The 9,623-nt window shown below is 38.5% G+C and overlaps 1 protein-coding gene across 1 annotated transcript in view; it reads right to left on the bottom strand.

Annotated features, from left to right (window-relative positions):
* The window catches only part of kcng1 (potassium voltage-gated channel, subfamily G, member 1), a 183,448-nt gene extending 174,176 nt beyond the window's left edge, over positions 1-9,272 (bottom strand). The window contains exon 1 of the mRNA XM_051932999.1: positions 8,300-9,272. The gene's annotated coding sequence lies outside the window, so the exon portion shown is untranslated. The remainder of the gene's footprint in view (positions 1-8,299) is intronic.
* Positions 9,273-9,623: the final 351 nt, after the last annotated feature.

Here is a 9,623-nt window from a genome sequence, read left to right on the forward strand (position 1 = left end):
TGCAATTTGAAAAACATGTAGCTTTGTTGTTCTCCATGATAAAAGCTTAAGATATAAATCTTCGTGTATACAGGTAGTCCCCAGGTTACGGACATCCGACCTACGACTTACGAACGAGGCCACAGCTGTGACGCATGCGCCTCAGTAACTGCCACTCCGTCATCTTCGGCCTGTGAATGCTGCAAGCAGTGGCTGGAGGGGGGTGATTTCCCTGCTTGCGCAGTGTAGTGTCCCTCGGGCGGCTCCATAGTCACCGGGGCCACAGCTATCGGTCGTGTGCAGGACGATGGTTCGCTGCCCGCCCACAACTCCGCCGCAGCTACTGCTCCTGACTGGACACAGGCTGGATGGAGCGGAGGGAGGTGTTTTACTGCTCACCCAGCACCCACGGCTGGTAATGCTACAAGCGCTGACCCGGTTGTGGGTGAATGGAGGCCAATGAAGGTGAACGGGGCGGCGGGGGTAGCATTGTAGTGTGCCTCGGATGGCTGCCTGTTGAATTGGGGTTGGGCGATTCACTACCCGCCTTTGGCTGCACCATGTTCATTCTCGGAGGGCGGACGCGGACACAGGCAGCATACTGTAGTGGAGGTGACTGTGTGGTGGACGAGTGATGAACCCCCCCTCACCGCCCCAAGTCACTCGTAATAGCAAGCCTGCTTGTACTGTTACGCACATAGCAGAAAGTTGTCTCTTGTCAGTACATCAGACGTGTTGACGGGAGCCTTCCTGCTGTGATAGTGTGGATAGTGCTGTGCAGAAGAGCTCATCTTAACCTTTTGTCTTCATCCTTCAAGAATGTCTCTGAAGCACAAATCTGATGCAAGTGCTGGTGATACAGTAAAGAAGAGAAAAACCATCACCATTGAAAATAAAGTAGAAATAATAAAAAGGTCAGAGAGGGGTGAAACTCCATCATTCATTGGCAGAGCACTTGGTTACACTCGGTCAACAATAGCATTTATTAAAATAATGTACCTGTTCTGACTTACATACAAATTCAACTTAAGTACAAACCTACAGTCCCTATCTCGTATGTAACCCGGGGACTGCCTGTATAGTAGATTATGTCAATGCCCAAATACTTGGAACCAGTCGGTAAAGGGGATGGATGCAAGAAAAGCAGTAAAACAGGTAGAGCAGTAGTAGTATAGGGAATTCAATTAATTTATAATCAGACATAATTTAAAATGGTTTCAAAAGGTCTAAATCATGCGAGAGATCTTCAATACTGTTATAAAAATATAAAGCTATGTTATGTAATGCACGAATAGCCTTAGTCAGTGGCTCTAGTGAGAAACTGTCAAGAGGAAAGAGGACAACCCTACCTGGAACTGTTCTTAATAAGCAAAGGAAAACATATGCTCAACACCTAGCAGAAAGATGCCCCATTTAACGGATCAAATGCTTTTTCAACATCCTGGGAAAGTAAAGATGCTGGGTGAATGGTGAATGCTACATTAATTATAAGAAGACGACTTCTGAAAGGGCAAACTGGAGAGAATAAATCCAGTTTGTTGAGGGTGGAACCATTTATAAAATAACAGATTGAGATTCAGATTTACAGAGTATGGTGTTTCTTGTGTTTTAGCAGGGTACTGATGATTGCAGTGTTGAATCTAGGATTTACATAATGAAAGGAAATCACTGCATCCAGATAGATTGGGGCTTCCAAGCACATTGCTTCCTCCTCTGAAAATGAATGTATGAAAGAAGACCAAACTGATTTGGGGGGCATAATCACCTAAAAATAGATTTCGGTAGTAACCGAGAAATTGTTTCTTTGTCTAATGAAATCACTAATGACTTCAAACAAATATAGTCCTGGTAGAAGTGATCACAGCAAATAACTTATTACAAAAGGAGTGAGGGAGACAGAGGGAGAGAGAGAGAGGGTGTTATGGATCTTATATTTAGCCTGTTGCAAAAGGTGTGCATCTATAGCTCAGCTCTAACAGTTAATGTTTCATTTTTATGGGGTTTTTATCCAGTTTGTTACAGGGCTGCAAATTAGTAATAAGTGGGATCAATGCTTGAGAAATATAAATACATAATCAATTTGTGACTATGATTTATGCCAAGGCGGGGGGGGGCTGGGGGGGGTGACTCACTAGGAGATGGATTTAAAATATGAAAGCATTCAACCAAACTGGTATCTTCATGGAATGGATTTAGTGAGGAAAATGTATTGGAGAGGAGGAAGGGACTTGTCAACAAGCAGTTTCAGAAACACATTTACGTCATTGCCTACATACAAATCAAAGTCATGAAAATTGACCGAGTGTGTAGATGAAATCGAGAAGAGTCTCGATACAGAGTGAATACATAATTGCTTTTAAACATAATTGTCTTTTTCCAGCTCTGCACATATACAGCAAAATAGGCCCCTCCTATTACTCCCGACGCAAAGCAATTTATAATAATTTTGTCATTATTCCAAACATAATGACAAAGTTTCCTATAACATGGACAATTTCAGACCACAGTTTTCAACACGATCTACCATTAGGAAATACTTTATATTAAATTCCAAGCAAATGCTTATAGCATTAAGATGTATTATGGAATTTTCAGGAAGGCCTACAATTAGCAAGTATTTTCTACAACCACAGTCTTCTTTATCTGCCATCTTTAATTTATCTGTAGCAGTCCCTCTACTGTATGTAAGGGTCAAATTTCCTCTTCACGTTGTGAAACACTCAAATATAGAAAGTACAATCTGTTTTAATATGGAATTGCTCAAACTTGATACTGACAATCTCTGATCTCAGTTCAGTAACAGCATAATTGTATATTGACATTCAAGATACCTGTTTGTTCCATCAGGGGATTTTTCATCCTTTCCCAGTACGAAGTGTCAGAAGGCCACAAGGGCTTCTTTGGCAAAATGGAAGATTGAAAAAAAAAAAAAAAAAAAAACTTCTGAAAGCTGAATAAGACATGCAGTCAAGCAAGTGACCTCTTTGTAAAATTAAACATGAAAATGCATAGATCTTTGGTTACAATCTACTTGAAATAAAATCAAAAAAAGGTACCGATTTTGGGTCTAGACCCCTGTAGCTGCGAGGCAGCAGAACTGACCAATACACCCCCATGCCTCTGATGATGATAGTGAAAATAAAAAAATACAGTACACTTTTGGTAGAGATACTGAAAGGTGAGCCAAACAAAGTAGGAGCGGATAGAGAAAGAATGTGGGAGAATGCTTGTGGCTCACGCTTCCTCTTATGAGAACAGTCAAATGGGAGAAAACAAAGTGGTAATCACATGCAAAGTTCATTTGTGGATCATTCACATATACCCAATTACAGTTTTAGTATACCGCCATGCATATAATATAAATTTACAGGCACTGCAGTTTGCATGATATAAACAATTTTGGCAATTAAATTACTCCATATCAAAAAAGTGCTTCCTGAAACTTTACAATGTGGATGTCTGCATGTGTACTTCTGAATAAAGTGCACAATATAACTAAACTGTGCATATTTTTGAAGTTTGCAATAATTGGAGCATTCCCTAGCCTTTACTACATTATTGAGGCCAATCAATTACCTTACTAGCAAACTTGAATCCTTTTCCTCTCAGCTAGAAGCAGTCACTTTAACATCCTGCTTCCATATTATGGCGTTTCCTCTAGGTGGTTAGAGATCACCTAAAAAATTCAGTGGCCATATAGGCTGTCGTCATAATGGTCCTCCAAGGCAAACCTAAACCCTTACAACATTTGGAAGTGTCACTCATCCAATACAGTACACCAAGAAGATTAATTACTGTATGTGCTCATTCTACAACTTATGTAAAAACAGGTTACATAAACGAGGTACCTAAGGTCTACTTGTAGGTCAGTCTCTTTAAACAGAATTATCAGAAAACACTGATAGAAATGTATGAGGATTTGTTGTTAGCTCATTTTAATGATTACATATTGAATTACATTTAAAGCTGACAACTACTGAGAGTACATTTTTTTTTTATCAATGGCTGGTACTGATCAATTAGGGAACTAATGGTAGTAACTGCAACTGATTTTCTTTCTTAATCCATTAAAAGTAGGACATAAGTGGGTTAAAGTTGTCCAGTGAGTGTTAAGTGGAACAGCAATATGGTAGTTGGAAATTACTGCATACTGTAGGCCTGCAAACCAGCCATTCTGGAAAAAACAAATTACCGAGGGGTAGCAGAGACTGAAAAAGATACTGAATTGCCACAGGAAAGCTTCTGTGCAAATGAATATGCATTTCCTGATTTTTTCTCTCTAATGCATTTCCCCATTTAATTTCCACCAGCTTCCCCGAGTACAAGATTCGTTGTTTAGCTGCAAAATAAAAAATAAAAAAAAATCTGCTGTATCATATGCCTAACTGAGTTACATCATTTTAGAATTCTCTTTGCAATAAGGGGAGGTAGTTTAAAAGATTAACAAACCAGAAGAATCAGAAAATTTATAAAAACTAATTGTTAAACAACTTTTGATTTTTGTATGTAACTTCAGAACATCAAAGAATAGAAGGTACGGTTCAATTCTTCATCTTCAGCAAACCCATATTATATGAGGATGTTTGGGATGGGGGTGCCAACTGAAAAATAATAAAAGGATTTTTTTTTGGTAGAAACGGAGACAAAAACAGATAAACTTAAAACATGGATCGTCATTTCATCAAATAAGGATTTGTATCTAAACATGACAGGCCACAATAGTTTAAAATTAAAGGAATTTCAAAGAATAATGCTCATCACATACTGTACATATGTATATTATATACAGTACTGTATACACACAGCACATTTTGTACATGTTAATACAGTATATGTTTATTTTATGCTCAGTGTGACAGAATAAAAAAGCAAAACTGCTGCAATAATACAGTATGCTCATCCCACATGGCTGAATAAAGACTATAATAATATGAGTGAAGAGTCCACAGGGAGACTGGGGGGAAAGACAGATGCATTCTGCATGTATTAGAAGAACAAGACAGGCAAAGGGGGTTACTGGGAAATGTTAGAAGCATTAGAAACCAACACAATTGTCATGATTGTCTACATTCATAAAGCAGGCTCTGCTTCCACCTAAAAAAGTAATTTTATACTCATGTAATACATTTCAGGAGGGCATCACTGGGATAAGGCAGGAACAAGCGGTTATAACAGCACTAGTTCATCACATTTGTGCCTTCATGCATGCACCCATGCTCACAATCAGGATTAAGTTAGAATCACACATCAAGCTAACTTGCAAATCTTTAGGATGTGGAAGAAAAAACAGGAGTATCTAAGGAAAACCCACATAGACACCAACAGAATGTGTAAGCTCCATGCAGACAATTGCTAGACCAGTATTCCAACCCAGTCTCCAGGAGCAGTGAGGAAGCAACGCAAACCAATGTTCCATCTTAGGATATCATCGTTCATATAATCTTAGTCCAATAATTCTAATGTATATAAAAAGGTCATGGGTGACATGGTTTATTTTAAGACTTATCTGTTGTAGTTCTGTAACTGAACAAAAGCAAACTATAGATATCTTAGAATGGCTTTGCAGTTAAACAAAATTATAGAGATAATCAGATTTCTATATGGAGATTGAGAAGCTTTGAAAGATGGTTCCTGAACTACTTCAAGGGGACTGCATTCACTACAAATATTTCTCATGTGAATTTCTACCTGATGCATAGAAGAAAGAAAATGTTCTTGTCTTTCACGTACCTTTTTATTTTCAGACTGTAGTACTAGGGTGTTGTACCGTGTTAGCCATTATGAATGTAGAGAAAAGCCAAGCAAAATGACACCTTTTATTGGCTAACTAAAAAGATTACAATATGCAAGCTTTCGAGGCAACTCAAGCCCCTTCTTCTTGACATCTTGCCTGAAGAAGGGGCCTGAGTTGCCTCGAAAGCTTGCATATTGTAATCTTTTTATTAGCCAATAAAAGGTGTCATTTTGCTTGGCTTTTCTCTAGTTTCAGACTAAAATTAACAGTTGAGTCATTATCCTAAAAACAAAATAAAAGCCCTTTTCTTTATCTTCTTAATTGATGTCAGGTCAGAATATCAAACGTGTACTATATGCCATAAAGCAGCAAATCAAACTGAACAGGAAAATTCTTCCTTAATGATTTAAAACAAGTACAAAAATGTGGCATACATTTCTGTGACAAAAACTAATGGCACAAAAATAAAAAAAAATTCCAGTCACTATCATTGTCTTCATCCATCCATCCATCCATTTTCCAACCTGCTGAATCCGAACACAGGGTCATGGGGGTCTGCTGGAGCCAATCCCAGCCAACACAGGGCACAAGGCAGGAACGAGTCCCGCCCTGCCCGTGTCTTCATAAGTATTAAAATTTATAGACATTTCTTTTTTAACTATGGTAAGTGAGTGATGTGCATTTACACATTTCATCACAGCAACTTGGCTGTATGTCTACTGAACATAAAAAAGCAGAGCCATACAATCCATAAATAAAAATGCGTGCAATATTAAAAGAAACCAATGCATTCAATACAACATGGATTTTCTATTTTTAAATGATCCTGCCATCATCATTTCTAAAATACTGCATACACTACATAAAACTGAAATTTGATATAGCTTAAAAGGATCAAAAACTGAATGCAACTTTTATTAAATTTTAGAAACTTTCTATTTTAAACCATTTATTTAGTCTTTAGATGAAAAATGCAAATAATGCAACTCATCTTACTCAGTAGTGTCACGGGGGCCTTGCTGCTGAATTCAGGGTATGCGCATATTTGAGTAAATAAGAACACAGCCAAGAATTTGTTTTACAAGAGACACTTGTTAATCAGAAGCAGCTAAACAGAAATTCACCCTAATAATAGTTTGGTCTTTGACAATTTTGAAGCAGTAAAAAATCCATTAAGTATTTTAAATGTAACCATGGTTTTCAGTAGCTGCTTTTTTTATTGATAAATGCTGTTACTTTTATTTATCTGTGGACACCTTTCATGGTTTTATTCTGTGCCTTTTATCATACATTATTTGCAAAATATATTCCATCTCATTTTGCAGTTGAAGTACATGAAAATTAATTAACATTTTCATTACAGGTATAATAACAACAACAGGAGATGTATATGGTCAGCTATTAAATTATTTGTGTATGTATATGGTTAGTGCTTCATGCCCAAATAAAATGGTTCATGTTCATCCCTGTTCTTTTCTTTAGAACATACAGAGGTTAGACATTCCACTGCACTGCTTTTCTTCTAGAAAAGGACACAAAGGCGTGTTTTACAGTCAACAATTTGTCAGAATTGTTCTTTATGATGCATTAAAATTTAGGGTGACATAAGAATAGATAGAAATTTTGTTTATTTATTTGGGTTATCTTTTCCCCTTACCATTGGTTAAAGATGCGAAAAAGACCAGATGGACGACTCCACATTTGACAATTACCATTAATCATCTGAGACATACAGGAATTCTGTTTGTTAAAGTCCTTTATTTAAATCGTGTAATTATTATGAAAAGCATAACTGTGATATACTGTTGTATTTTCTAACAGAAATATGGACCACCACTGAATATTTCTTTAACATTTGATAAATTAGATTGGTGCGAAATTAGGTCTGTCATTGAAAAATAATCTTGAAAGCTCCTTAACTTAATCGAACGGGTGCTTCACTCCTTTCAAAGAATTGCTGTTGGTACTCAAACGCAACAAAACCACAAAAATCTTAATGAACTCAGATCATTCACAATATGCTTTCTCTGTAAAGTACTGGGTTCCAACCGTGAGGACGGTGCTCACCTGCATCTTGCTGGGCAACACGGGAAGCCTCGAACGGGACGCAAATCGTTCCAGGACTCACACGCATTAACACATCAGTCAGCCCAAGCCACTGAAGAGTCGCTAATTACCGTGACAAGCGTGTCTTTGGGATTTAGCAATACACAAAAGTAAACCCTCTTGAATAAATGTGGGACGTGTACGTTCTATATATATGTCGACCCGAATGAGAACCAAACCCTCTGCTCCACCCTGTTAACAGCATCAACAATAATGTTAATGCGTTGCAACAATCGCAATGTTGTTTTACACTCTTTTTGTAGGACAATGAATCATGCAAACAATATGATAAACGCTTCAGACACTGCGGCCTATTTTACTGCCGTTAGGTAAATGATCATGGTAATCATTAAATCATGCCAACCTATTCAATAAAATAGCCTACTACTCTACTCAGTCTGGTTTTCTGTTTCTGCCAGAAGTATTGGTTATGTTCACTGTTGCTACTGGATGCGGCGACGGGCAACGTGAGTTACTTACTTGATTCTCGCAGGTGTTTCTCTTGCAGAAGAAGACGCACAGTTTTCACGTTTATTGTACTACTGATTACTCCCTTTTGTTGATACTGAATAGGGGGGAAACAACACGCCGCCTTCCAAAGCTATTCAGCAGTTCACTTCCACAGCCTTCCTAATGAGCAGTCGCTTTTAGTAACTTTGAAGATCTCGGGGTTATGTACTCACGCGGCTCCAATTAAGTTGCGAATTGTTCCTCTAAACTCCACAAAGTGTCTACAGTCCTAGCTACCTTTCTCCCCAGCCTTTGAATGACAGGGTTTCTCTGTATACACGTATGTATGGACTTCAGAAACGATCCAGTCTTCTTTATTGATGATGATTCGATCAACAGGCTGCCGCCGGCTCTGCAGACGGCTCTCCGCACACTGGCAACAGCGAGAGGATGTGATTTTTATTCATGAAAGCGTTGAGACTAAAATCCATAGCAACCAGGAGGAGCAAACAGGGCGCATTCCCTCTTCAAATGGTAATTAATATACGCTCGCAATTGACAGATGAGTCACCGTCTTTCTGACTAGTCTCTGCACTTTGTCGCAGATCAGCTAATAAGCACACCAGTGAAGTTTTAAAATTTTATCGGCCAAATCGCCTTTTATTCCACCTGGACCGATGTGCGTAAAACTTCGGTGACTATGACAAAGCTTCATTGACGCTCTTGGCCTTATCCGTCCACCTGGTAGGAACTAAAGAGCACTGCTCATGGGCTGCATTTTCTTCCTTTAGTGTGTTTCTCGCTCCTGCTTCTGTCTCACAGGCGGTTTTCCTTTACACATCACAAAGTACATGTCTCGTATTTCTCTGTTCTGCTTAGGATGCACAGTTGCGATCCTCGGAACAGCGCGCCAGATACTAGGCGAATGAGTAGCCGAACAATGCTCTTTTTAAGATTCTGAACCTAAAAGTGCATTTTTTTATATATCAGCTTAAATGGAAAAATGAATGTTTGCATTCGAGGTAGTACAGTGTTTCTGGAACGACAGAAGTGTCCCGATTAAAGAAACAAAAAAAGAAAGAAAGAAATTTCTCCTCGGGATAAAAATCTTATTTCTTTAAAACTTTTGTACCCATCAAAGATCTTTGGAGGTCGCAGTTGCTACCTCTTAGGCAACAATCCTGTAGGCTTCCCAAGGAGAGTCGCCCCCAGTATAAAAAAACTGGAAGTCCGTGGGCGGAGCAGAAAACGAAGGTAAACCTTCCACAAAACACACACATTTCAGTTGGTCAGTTTTTCTGTATAGTTCCATTTTTACATGTCACGATAATATTTTTAGTCATATGAAACATTT

The sequence above is a fragment of the Erpetoichthys calabaricus genome, chromosome 10 (assembly GCF_900747795.2).
Source record: "Erpetoichthys calabaricus chromosome 10, fErpCal1.3, whole genome shotgun sequence".
Taxonomy (NCBI): Eukaryota; Metazoa; Chordata; class Cladistia; order Polypteriformes; family Polypteridae; genus Erpetoichthys; species Erpetoichthys calabaricus.